This window comes from Corapipo altera, unplaced genomic scaffold, assembly GCF_003945725.1.
Source record: "Corapipo altera isolate COAL_440 unplaced genomic scaffold, ASM394572v1 58634, whole genome shotgun sequence".
Lineage (NCBI taxonomy): Eukaryota > Metazoa > Chordata > Aves > Passeriformes > Pipridae > Corapipo > Corapipo altera.
The window spans coordinates 586-13,941 of NW_020885365.1; the positions used below are offsets into that span (position 1 = coordinate 586).

General features: G+C 52.0%; 1 pseudogene; it reads left to right on the plus strand.

Moving 5' to 3' along the window:
- Nucleotides 1-10,014: 10,014 nt before the first annotated feature.
- On the plus strand, nt 10,015-11,051 carry LOC113940438 (annotated as a pseudogene).
- The last annotated feature ends 2,305 nt before the right edge of the window (nt 11,052-13,356 follow it).

Consider the following 13,356-nt stretch of genomic DNA (forward strand, 5'->3'; position numbering starts at 1 on the left):
ATTTTAAATGACTTGGTATTGCCTTTTCAGTAGCACTTTGGAGTGTAATGTGTTTTGGCAGCACTTACTTAACCAAAGAAAACAAATCAATATTAACCCTGCTGAGGAGTGTCAGAAGTATCCCAGATGTGTCCATTCAGCTTTGCTCCATCACACTCTCTTTCCTTAAACAACTGGTCAGGCTGTCACAAAATGTCGTGTTGGCTCCAGTGAGATTCTAATGGGTGTGATCAGAGATCACTTTGGCAAGTTAGAATGAGAAGATGATGTGGAGTTGCTGTCTCTTGTTTGGAATGTCCTCAGAAATAAAACCCCAAACAAACAAACAAAATAGAAATAAAAATTTAAAAAAATGTAAAAATAATTTAAAGATTATAAACCAGTTGTGTGTGCGCTCCCCCCTCCAAGCCAGCTAGACATGAAACAATTTAAAGTCCTGTAGATGTAGAGATGAAAAAGTCATATCTAAAATGTAGTACTAGCTTGTTCCTCAGCATTTCCAAAATTCCTTCCCATCAGGTGCCAGGATGGGTGGGCAGGAGGTGACTTGCTTTATTCAGACCATTCTTGTACCTGTTATTGCTGCTCTTTCACCCCTCTCCCCCTGTTTCTGGGTTGGTTTCTAGAGCTGTTTTTGAAAGAAACACTTTTTTCAATCTCGCACGTGAATATTTTTAAAGAAATACAAGACACGAAAATCTAGTAAAAGCAATATTTAACAAAATGGTGAAATCACACTCCTTTATGTACTCTGAGCACTCTGCTACTGACAGTTTGTGTAGGTCTCCATATCTTGGAAATGTAACAAAGGATCAAGCAATTTTCTGTGTATTCTTTATTTACTTTTAATTTTTTTTTTCTGTCATCAAATTGGCTGCAGGGTTTGGTCCTGTCTTTCTGGAGGATGAATGCCACTGTCCTTTTATGTTTAAGTTGATATTTTATTGCTCAGGGGGATTGTCAGTGGGAGGGGTGGTGGGAAGGAACCTCCACTCAGGGGTTGGAGCTTCAGCTTCTAAAGAAGACTGTACTTAATCAAAGAGCTGCAACTCAGGATTTCTCCCAGCCTTCCAGAACTTTTCATTTAGGGAGCTGAGAGTGCCCAGGGCACAGCCAGGTTAATGTTTACCTCTTCCAACACTGCACCCATCCCGAGGATATCCTGTCATCCTGAGAAGGAGGAAGGGAGATGCTGTGCCTGTTCCCTAGGGCTGGGCAGGAAGCAAAATCTTCAAAGCTGTGACCCTTCTGAAGGAGCTCTGAGCTCTGGGTACGGAGGGAGCTCCAAGTGCCAACCACTGGAGTGGGAGCTACAAATCATCAGGGCTTGTGTTCTTTGGAGGGCCAGACATTGGTGAGAGTGGGCGGGGTGTGTGTGCCCATGGAAGGACTTGAAGGGCACAATGAACTGTCTCAAAACACTGTCAAAGCAGGAAAATCCCATAGGGCACCACAACACATAAGCACTGGTGGCAAACAGGAAGGCCTTTAATTCCAAGGCCTAAAGGGAGGTGAGGCTTTGGAAGTAGCCCCCAGGACAGAATTACACTGTGCAGAGTGTGGGAAAGAGCAGACAGCCCCAACAGGAATCCAGGGCTGGTAAGGCAGGTCTGGGGAACCCATCCAGACAAAGATTCCCACCTGCAGACTGGAAGCACACCGGGCAAAACTCCCACCGTGGCAAACTGTGGGAAAGGAAGCAAGTCCTTGTAGACGTGCCAACCCAAGCTGTGGGAACAGCATCTGCCCCCGTGAATAACAGGAGTTTGGGCTGGAGCCTGGAATTCCAACCACATTCCTGACCTTGGGTTTCACAGTTACCCATCAGTTTGGGGAGGTGAAAAAAAAAAAAAGATCAAGAGATTACCGCAGCAAGTAAACTGGGGCTAAGTGTACCTTCATTTTCTCCAGCTGTTCTGGAGAAATAAATAAAAATAATAATATGGGGGGAAGGGGGGTAAACTCAAGTCAGGTATCAGTTTACTGAATTTTATCCAGGAATACAGAAGAAGAACATGCCTGCAAACACACACCTGCACTAACTTATCAAACTGCACAATGCAAAATCTTCCCACAAGGAGTCTGTACAAAACAGTGGGAATGGAATCAGAGAGAGGACAGGAGAAATTGTCATCAGTGCCTGTCCCAGTCAAGGGGTATTACTGAGCAGCACCTACATTTCCATGGCTCTCTGGGCAGGGAATTTTTCATGTGTGCCAAACAGTACATCTTGAAGCTTCTTCCCATTGAAATACTAGAGACATTTCAGGGCACCTGAACAGCCAGATTCTTAAAGCACAACGACCTCAAGGCAAGGGAAGAAGTGAGATTCAGTGGCACTTGGCAAAAGCTGCCCAGTGCATTGTGTCAAATGGGTATTTATCAAGAGGAGCAACAAGCTCAAGGCATCAGGGAAAGAGCCAGATGATGAAAGGGTGTTAGCTGCTGAGAATTTCTTTGGGAAGAAGTAGACTGTTAACTTGAGACAGAAATTTGCAATACACCATGGAACCTTATTCCAAGTCCAGCTGGAAAATACCTTCTTGTTAAGAGTATGAAATAAATGCTAAAGTGTCATCAAGTATGTGATTTTCTCTTTATTCCCAATCACTGATTAAAGAAACACAACTCAGAAGTGATCTCACTCTGTGCTCCAGTGACATTAACATTAGAACAATACTGTCCCTGTCTACTGGTCTCTTGTGCTCCTCACCGGAAGGCACTTGGTGCACCCCTGGATATCCTGCTAATGAGTGAGAAAACTAACTCTTCTAAAGTTCCAGATTTTCCTCACCTGTTTGGACACAGTTGGACAAACTGGACCAAGTTATTACTTGAAAGCCATCTGCTGGATTTAGCATTAATTACTCCTTGTTTTGATCAGAGAGGAAAAAAGCTCACACAACACAATCTCTGTGGACCCAACAGAGAAAACATCCCCAGGGTCTTGTTAGAGCACAAACCTGCAAACAGGGATGACAGGTCAGAGAATCACAGAATCATCAACGTTGGAAGAGACCTTCCAGATCTTCTAGTCCAACTGTCAACCCAGCACCACCAGAATCACCCCCAAACCCCATCCCAAAGAGCCACATCCAGATGCCACCTGAATGCTTCTAGAGACTCCCCCACCTCCCTGGGCTACTTGTTCCAATGCCAGAAAACTCTCTCAGTCTAAAAAGGGTTTTTGAATATCTAATATGAACCTTGTCCGATGCAATTTAAGGCCGTTTCCTCTCTTCCTGTCACTAAAGGCTTTGTAGAAGAGACCAACCCCCACCCCACAAAATCATCTTTTCAGATCATTGCAGAGAGCAATGAGGTCCCCCCTGAACCTCCCCTTCTCCACACTCAACCAGCCCAGTTCCCTCAGCCGTCCCTCAGCAGACATGTTTTCCAGAGCCTTCCCCAGCTCCGTTCCCTTCTCTGGACACGCTCCAGCCCCTCAAGGGCCTTTTTGCACTGGGGGCCCAGAACTGGACACAGCACTCCAGGTGGGGCCTCCCCAGTGCCCAGCACAGAGGGGCAATCAGTTCTACTCCTGCTGGCCACACTCTTCTCCATAAAGACCAGGATCCACTTGGCCTTCTTGCCCCCCTGGGCACACTCTGCCTCATATCCAGCCGCTGTCAAGCAGCACCCCCAAGTCCCTTCCTGCTGAGCAGCTCTCCAGTCCCTCTGCCCCCAGCCTGGAGTGTTCCAGGGGGTTGTTGGGACCCAAGGGCAGGCCCTGACACTTGGCCTTCTTGATCCAGCCTGTCCAGATCCCTCTGCAGAGCCTTCCTGCCCTCCACCACATCCACAATCACACCCAACATGGTGTTGTCCACAACTTTCCTGAGGGGGTACTCGATCCCCTGGCCCAGATCATCCACAACGATGTTAAACAGGAGCAGCCCCAACCCTGAGCCCTTGGGAACCCCACTAGTGACCAGCCCCACCTGGATTTCCTTCCATTCCCCACCACTCCCTGGCCCATCAGCCACTTTGTCACCCAGCAAACAGTTCCCTGGGCAAGCCATGAGTAGCCAGTTTGTGCAGGAGATGCTGGGGTAAATGGTGCCAAAGGCTTTCTGGAGTTCCACAGAGACACATCCCCAGCCTTTCCCTCAGCTGCTGAGCGGGTCCTTTCTCAGAGAAGGAGATGAGGTTGGTCAGGCAGGACCTGCCTTTCCCAACCCCACGCTGGCTGGGCCTGATCCCCTGGTTGTCCTGCCTGTGCCATGGGATGGCACTGAGGAGGATCTGCTGCATGGACTTCCCCGGTGCTCAGGTCAATGGGACAGGCCAGGAGTTGCCCAGATGCTCCTTTTGGCCCTTCCTGGGGATGGGCATCCCATTTGCTTGTTGCCAGTCAGCTGGGACTTGTGCAGTTGTGCAGCACTGCTGGGGAATGAGTGAGAGTGGCTTGGCCAGCTCTTTCTCCAGCTCCCTCAGGACTCTTGGGTGCATCCCATGTGGGCCCAGGCACTTGTGGGGGTCTCATTGGCAGAGCAGGTCACTGACCATTTCCTACTGCATTGTGGGGGTTTCACTCAGCTCCCCATCACCAGTTTCCAGCCAAAGCCTGCCTGCCAGGTGTCCAAGGGGTCAGTTCTGCTGCCCCCCTCCTTCCTTCCCCACAATGGAAAACTCCCTCATTTTGGGTCCCTGTGCCCCAGATGGCTCTGACCACCACCTCACCCACCAGTCCCACAATCATGGAATGCTTTGGCTTGGGAGGGGCCTTCAAGAGCATCTCAGCACCCTCAGAGTCAAGAATTCCTTCTTACTATCTCCTCCAACCCTTCCCTTTATCCGTGTGAAGCCACTGCCCCTTGTCCTGTCGCTCCAGGCCCTTGTCCAAAGTCTCTCTCCATTTTTCTTGTTGGTTCCCTTCAGGCACTGGAAGGCCATGATTAGGTCACCCCAAAGCCTTCTCTTCTCCAGCCTCAACAATCCCAATTCTCTCAGCCTTTCCTCACAGCAGAGCTGCTCCATCCCTCTGATCCTCTTGATGGTCCCCTCTGGACTCACTCCATCAGGTCCATGTCCTTGCTGTGCTGGAGCCCAGAGCTGGAGGCAGCTCTGCAGGGGTGACAACATTACAGCCCTGTGTGTTCCAGCAAGGACACTGTGGAACCTCCTGGAGTAAAGGGGCCATTGTGACACTGTAGGGCCTCCTGGAGCCAAAGGAACCATGGGACACTGTGGAATCTCATGGAACCAAGGGAGCATTGTGCCATGAAGGCCCTCTTTAAACTAAGGGAACCCTGAGACATTTCGGGCCCTCATAGAATCAAGGAGCCATTGTGACACTGAGGAACCTTTGGGACTCATGGAACCAAAGGAACCCTGGGTCAGTGTGGAATCACATGGAATTATTAGGCCACTGTGACACTGCGGGGCCTCATGGAACCAAAGGCTCCCTGGGACTTTTCAGAACCTCATGGAATCAAGGGGCCACTGTGACACTGTAGAGCGTCATGCAAACAAAGGGACCCCAGGACACTGTGGACATCAAGAAATCAAGGGCCCATATTGGCACTGTGGAACCTCATGGAATCAAGGAGACATTCTTACACTGCAGGGTATTATTGAGCCTAAGTGACCATTGTGACACTGTGGAACCTGATGGAGTCAAGGGGCCTTTGTGACATGTGGGGCCTCATGGAACCAAAGGAACCCTGAGACATTTCAGGACCTTGTGAAATCAAGGGACCATTGTAATCCTGCAGAGCCTTATAGAGCTAAATGGGTCCTGGGACACTGTGGAATGATGGAATCAAGGGGCCACTGTGACACTGCAGAACCTCATTTAACCAAAGGAACCTTGGGACAATGTGGAACCACATGGAATTACTAGGCCACTGTGACACTACAGGGCCTCACAGAACCAAAGGATTCCTGGGACACTGTGGAATCTCATGGAACCAAGGGGCCACTGTGATATGTGGGGCCTCCTAGAACCAAAGGAGTGCTGAGACATTTTGCAAACTCATGGAATCAAGGGTCCATTATCACACTACAGGGCCTTACGAAGCCAAATGGACCCTGCGACTCTGTGGAACCTCATGGAATCCAGTGGCCATTCCCACACTGTAAAACCTCAGGGATATAGTCAGGTTCCCATTATTAAGAGACACCTCTGCCCAAATTCAGCTATAAAGGAGACCATGTGCCAAAGTCAGCAGTCTGGGTTTGATTTAACAGTAAGTAGGAGGGAGAGAGAGAAAAAGAAATAGAAAGAGAGAGAAGAAGGGGGTGGTGGGAAGCCAGTGAGAGAGAGACAGAGATGAAGTAAATGTATCACACCATGTAGATCCCTGAGGCTCCCGCCGGTCCTTCTTCCCCGTGCTCTGCTCGGTGGAGGGTCCCCAAGTTGTGCTTCTGGGCTATCACTTTTATACAGCCCAAGCCCCGGGTATTCAGGGGGGTAGATGGTGTTGCCACAGCTTGGGCTGGCACGTCTACAAGGACTTGCTTCCTTTCCCACAGTTTGCCACGGTGGGAGTTTTGCCCGGTGTGCTTCCAGTCTGCAGGTGGGAACCTTTGTCTGGATGGGTTCCCCAGACCTGCCTTACCAGCCCTGGCTTCCTGTTGGGGCTGTCTGCTCTTTCCCACAGTCTGCACAGTGCAATTCTGTCCTGGGGGCTACTTCCAAAGCTTCACCTCCCTTTAGGCCTTGGGATTAAATGCCTTCCTGTTTGCCACCAGCACTTATGTGTTGTGGTGCCTTATGGGATTTTCCTGCTTTGACAGTGTTTTGAGACAGTTCATTGTGCCCTTCAAGTCCTTCCATGGGCACACACACACAGAGCAGTCTCACCAGTGTCTGACCCTCCAAAGAACACAAGCCCTGATGATTTGTAGCTCCCACTCCAGTGGTTGGCACTTGGAGCTCCCTCCGTACCCAGAGCTCAGAGCTCCCTTGTCCCAGAAAGTTTAAAGATATTGTGTCTCATTCTGCCAAGACAACCCTTGGAAAAAAGTGTCCCTCTGCATTTCCTGGGAGAAGAGCACTCTATTGTCATCTTCCAAAACCTTGGAGAGGTCCCAGAGATCTCCCAGGAGGGAATTTGGGGCCTCAAGCACATGACCCGTATATAGAGGCTGAGGACTCAGGGGTCAGTGGTGTGAAGATTGAGGACAGTAGAGGAGCAGCCTGAGAGGTCTGGAAGGGGGGTGTCAAGAGCTGGTGGAGTTTTTCTTCCTGTCAGAAAACAGCCTAAGAAAGAACTAGTGCCACCAAGGGCAGCTGGGGTGGCCTAGACTGGTGACAAGAAGTCAGAAATTCCCCTCCAAGGTCAGTGTTGTTGTGCAATATGTCACAAAGAAGGAGTCTGGATGAGCCCAAGGCTTTGTGTGTGCAGGAAGAGCCAGGGAGGACACAGAGATGTCAGTGCAGGAAGGTGCCAGCCAGGTGGGGCAGCCGGGGGGATGACGACAGCCTGCAGGGAAAGGGGCAGGGCATGGACACCGTAGGACAGCCTGGGCTGGAGAGCAGACAGGGATGGAGAGAAGCTGAAAGGCCCTGACACAGCCACCTTCTGCAGGCCTTTGGCCATGGCTGCTGTCTGTGCCCCTGATGCCAGGAGGAGGGGAGTGGCCCTTGCAGCCCTGGGGCCTAGTGACCTCCTTGTCCCTGCTCAGCAGCCTGGCAGGTGCCACCCCATGGTCCTGCCCTTGGCATTGCACATCCCACATCCCAGTGCCCCAGGAAGAGCCCTGAGGAATGAGGCAGGGACAGCATCTGCCTTCCCAGGGGCTGGGGGTCAGGGCTTGACCCGGTGGATTAAGGAAACAAGTCAAGGTTTATTCCGCATCAGAGCCACCTTTCCCTTGCTTGTCCATCCTTGTCATCACTGTCTGCAGTTTTCTGCTCTAACTGGAACCTGGGGACATGTTCTCAGTTGTGTCCCTCAGTGAGACTCATTGGCACTACAAGAAACTTTAGCGTTTGAATCTCACTTTGAGTTCTTGAGAAGTTGTTTGAACTTCCTCTCAGGGACTGAGTCTCATGTAAACAACATCAATCCCCCTGAGGGTCATGAAGTCCCTGGGGTTGCTGCTGTGCTGTTGAGCTGGGTTGGGCTCCTGGCACACAGGGAGCTCCTGGCAAGCAAGAAGAGCTTCAAAGAGGCAGCTCTGCTGGTGATCAGCTCCTCTGCACAGCCCAGCAGGGCTGAGGGCACTGCCTGCAGCACCCAGGGCACAAAAGCAAGGCCTGGGCTGGGAGGGAAGTTGAGAGGAAGATCCACTGGAGGACAAATCTTTCCAGGCTCCCATATGGTGAGTCAGCATGAAGGGCAATGTGTCTGCAGTTGGTGCAAAGATCTCCTAATGCTGGCACATCCCACTCCCTGCTGCACCATCCCAGGCACATCCCAGCAGGGTTCCCTTCTCCCACGGATGGCTGCAGGGTTGTGAAGCTGGGCTGTGCCACCCAGGCTGCCCCAAGCTGTCCTGCAGAGCAGGGTCCTGCAGCCCAGGGCTGTGCTGGGGCAGGAGCTCTGCCACTGCCAGGGGCAGCTCTCAGCTGGGCTGGGGAGCTCCCTCAGGGCTGGGCAGAGGCTGGGGGTGGAAAGAGCAAAGCCTGGCAGGGCAGGGCAGGTTTCTTCTGCTATCAAGTGAGAGTTTCAGGGGTCAGGGCTGTTCACAGAACCAGAGCACCCCAGCATATTTTCCAAGGGATACTTCAAGGGGAAGGTCCAAGGAGGGATTTCTCTCAAGCTCTCAAGCCAGATGCTTGGTGGTTTGAGTTGCAGAGGGAACTGTGAGGAGCTGCTCAGGGCTGAGAACAACTTGCTGGCACTGTTGGTGTCTGGGAGGTGGCACAGCTGGCTCAGGGTGAGGCTGCCCTGAGTGCCCAGTGGGCTCTGCTCTCCCCTCTCCCAGTTGGACCCTCCCTGTGCATTTCCTTGGTTCTCAGCTTGCCCCTGGTCCTGAGGTTGTTCCCTCCTTCTCTCAGGCTCACTGGGGAGGGGAGTTCAAGCTACACAGACCAACACTGATCCTGGGATTCCCCTATGGCAGGTGTGTCCCTGGGAATGAGACATTCCAATTGTCCTCTGCCCTGTGGGCTGTGGGCAGTGAAGTCTGTGGGCCTGGATAAGGAGCTCTTTTTCCCTCAATCAGACCCCGTCATTAGGACACTTGGCTCTTTTCTGAGGTGTCCTTCCAAGCTGGGAGCTGCCCTCGAGAATGCAAACCATCCTCCCAGCACAGCTGTGTTCTCTGAAAGTTCCAGTGGAGAGGGGCAGAGATGCTGTGCCCATGCCAGGAGATGCTCTTGGGTTGGGGAGATGAGCCACAGGTGTCCTTGGCTCCAAGTGGGGTGCTGAGCCCTTGAGACAGGTTGGGACACTGAGGGGTCTGGGATGGATCCCTCTGCTCTCAACAGTGTCTGGTGGCTTTTCAGACCCAAATGGGAGGTTGATGAATCTCCATCTCAGGAAGGAGCAAACCCAGGGCAGTTGGGAACAAGAGAGGGACAGACCAGGTCCCCTCACTCTGCACAAAGCCCGGGACAATTCTCCTGCCTGGCAGGACCTGCTCTGTTATCCCTGAGTGCATCAGAAGTGCTGAGGGGTTCTGACATCAAGGAACACTCCTCAGTAGAGATGAGGGGAGTCTAAAAAAACCAAACTCAAACTTCTGAAACTGCCTTCTGCTCTCTTGGTTCTTCTAGGAGTGCAGATGCTGACAAGCCCTTTTGCAGTGGGAGCAGTTTCATCTGATACAGTTGAACACCAGGACGGACCCCTGTGCCCACCATGCCCATGACCCCGCCAGTGCAGAGCAGGGCTGAGCCCTCCCAGCCAGTGGGCAGAGGGTCTGCTCCTCATGGAAGATGTAATGAGGTCCAAGCAGGGCTCCGACCATGGAGCTGAAGGAAAGACTCCTAGAAGAAGAAAACCAACGGAGCAGTGAGAGAGGTGCTGGAAAGTGACTTTGATTTTTCTCAGAATGTTCTGCCCTAACTTATCACTGTTATTTCCTACTTAAACAGTGCTCCACATCTAGAGGCAACAAATGCCCAACAGCAGCTCCCCCACCCAGTTCCTCCTCCTGCCATTCGCAGACAGGCGGGAGCTGCAGCTCCTGCACTTCTGGCTCTTCCTGGCCATCTCCCTGGCTGCCCTCCTGGCCAACGGCCTCATCCTCAGCGCCGTAGCCTGTGACCACCACCTGCACACCCCCATGGGCTTCTTCCTGCTCAACCTCTCCCTCACAGACCTGGGCTGCATCTGCACCACTGTCCCCAAAGCCATGCACAATTCCCTCTGGGACACCACAACCATCTCCTACATGGGATGTGCTGCTCAGACCTTTTTCTTTTTCTTCTTCCTTGGAGCAGAGTTTTTCCTCCTCACCATCATGTGCTACGACCGCTATGTTGCCATCTGCAAACCCCTGCACTACGGGACCCTCCTGGGCAGCAGAGCTTGTGCCCACATGGCAGCAGCTGCCTGGGCCACTGGCTTTCTCAATGCTCTGCTGCACACAGCCAATACATTTTCCCTGCCCCTGTGCCAGGGCAATGCCCTGGACCAGTTCTTCTGTGAAATCCCACACATCCTCAAGCTCTCCTGCTCACACTCAGGCTACCTCAGGGAAATTGGGTTCATTGAGGTTAGTGTCTGTTTGGGATTTGGTTGTTTTGTTTTCATTGTTTTCTCCTATGTGCAGATCTTCAGGGCTGTGCTGAGGATCCCCTCTCAGCAGGGACGGCACAAAGCCTTTTCCACGTGCCTCCCTCACCTGGCCGTGGTCTCCCTCTTTCCCAGTACTGGCATATTTGCCCACCTGAAACCTCCCTCCATCTCCTCCCCATCCCTGGATCTGGCACTATCAGTTTTGTACTCAGTGGTGCCTCCGGCACTGAACCCCTTCATCTACAGCCTGAGGAATCAGGAGCTCAAGGATGCCCTGAGGAAAATGATGACTGGATGCTTTTCAGGAGCAATAAAGTGCCAGTTTTCTGGTGCATAGCATTCAGAATGGGACTCCTTAATGGCCCAGCCTTCCTGCTCAGGTTTCTCGTGGAGATCATCGGGTTCTTCTTGTAATAGTTTTCTGTGCAATTAAATATTATTATGCATCTGCCCTCTCTAAATTAGTGTCCACCTTTTGATTTTAATCCTGAGACTGTATAAATGATGAATTGTGCTCTCTGACTATTTAAACAAAATAAAGGACCCTGCAGTGCCTTCTTTGTCCAAGACCCTTCTTCTTAGCTGTTCCCAAAGGACAGCACACTGCAGGACAGGGTGTATTTGCAAAGGGGAAGGGGACAATAATCCCAGCCCAGCAGCACTGCCAGGGAGCAGCAGTGCTTGGTCTTTGCAGAGCTGCTCTCTTGCCACTTCCACACTGTCCTCCTGAGCCCCTTTCTCGCTGTAAGGCCTGAGTGCTCTCTGAGCACAGTCCTGGGGGCTGGAAGCCTTTGGAGCACAGGCAGGGACAGGCCCTGGCAACTTGTGAAGCAGAGCTGGGCTCCCTTCCAGCATCTCCAGGATGCTGTGGGATCTTCTGAGGCCACTGCATGGACTGGGTCACTTCTCCTGTGACCTTGCTGCAGGGTTGGAACTCTCCTGCAGTGTCACCATGACACTCCTGCTCTCTGATTTCCAGGTTTCATTTTCAGATCCAGTCTTGCCCTCCTGTTCACAGGGACATCCTGGGAGTGCTTCAGAGTTGCCATCCTGGGGCAGCTCCTGCCCAGCGTGGGCAGGCACAAGGTCTCTCCACCTGCTCCTCTCCCCTCCCCAGTGCCACTGTTTTCTGCAGCCTCCTCCTCCTTGCCCAGCACAGCCCTCCTGGCACAGTTGGACACAGCCCTTGTTCTACCCCCTCCTCAGGCACCTGCCCAACCCCCTCAGCTCCAGCCTGAGGGCCAGAAACCTTCAGGGCAGGGAGGCACCGGGGAAAATGCTGAGGAAACCTTTCAGCTGCACTCAAATCCAAATGGAGGGGTTGGCCTTGGGGAAGAAATCCCTTCTCATTGTCCAGAACCACCAGGACAACCTGTGTTGTGTCCTGGGCACTCCTCTGGAAGTGTGGGCTATGGAAAAGGTTTTGGTGTCAGGGCTATTGAGAAGGCTGGGCAGTGTCACTGGGAGACCTCTCCCAAACCCTTGGAAAGGCCAGAGCCATCCCAGAGCTTTCTGGGGCCTTGGCAAAGGTAGACATGGAACCAGTTTGCAAACAGGGCAGCAAGGAGGGTTGGCAGAGTTCCAGACTGCTCAGGCTCAGCAGGGAAGGGGATAGGGCAAGTCCTACTGCAGCCATTCCCAGGTGTTGGAAGGACAAGGCAGGGATTGCAGAACCCCTGTGGGAGGGAAAAGAAGGGGTTGTTGTGGGCCCAGACTTTATCATGGTCCTTGACATGGCCTGCTGACCTTAAGGGCCAGACTGGTGAGAGCTGGACTGAAGAAGTGGAAGATGTGGTGGATTGGAAGTTGGTCAAATGAAGTCCTCTTGGTAGCAACTTCCTGGTGAAATCCCTCAGTGATCAGCCCTTGCCCCCCAATGCAGAAGACCTCTCTATATAATGGGACAAATGCATTTTCTAGTCATTTGTGGATGATGCCAAATTTCAGAGAGCCTTTGAGCAACCTGTCCTGGTTTAAAGACACATATTGGGGTGGGAACTCCAATAAAATGAATTCACTCCTCTTTTATTCCCCACCCGTACAAGGAGACAAAATACAAGGAGGTATAAGTGAAAAAATAAGAGTTTACTGACAAGAAATATAGCAGTAAAAACAGCAATACCAACAGAACAGTTCAAAGCAACAGCAGAGAGAGAAATTGCCTCCTCTCTCCCACCCTGCCCCAACTCCCTTTTGTAAACAGGTGAGAACAGGGATGAACACGTGCCTCCCTTCCCCATTTTCCTCCTGAATGAACAAAGAACAAAAAACAAAACCACGGTAAAAGGGAGCAAAGTCAAATGTGGGAAACTCTCTGGTCTGAGATCAGTTGTGCTGCCCAAGAACACGCTGACTCCAGAGGTGTCCAAGCGGCGCAGAGCCGGCGACTCCGGTCCGTGCGGCGGCGGGGGGGAGGCAGCGGCTCTGCTTGATTCCATGGAGTTCTGGGGAGGCACAGTGGGCCCTTGGTTCCAGGAGGCTCTGAGATGTCTCAGAGTTCCTTTTTTTCCAAAGAGACCCCGCATGTCACAATGGTCCCTTGGTTCCATGGGATTCCACAGTGTCCCTGCATTCCTTTGGTTCCATGAGGCCCTGCAGTGTCACAGTGCCGCTTCATTCTGTGACTTTACAAAGAATCAGAACGGCCCCTTGATTTAAGGTCAACTGCACATGGGGCTGCCTTAGGGGGAGTGTGGGCACCCAGAGAAGGGAGTTGTCA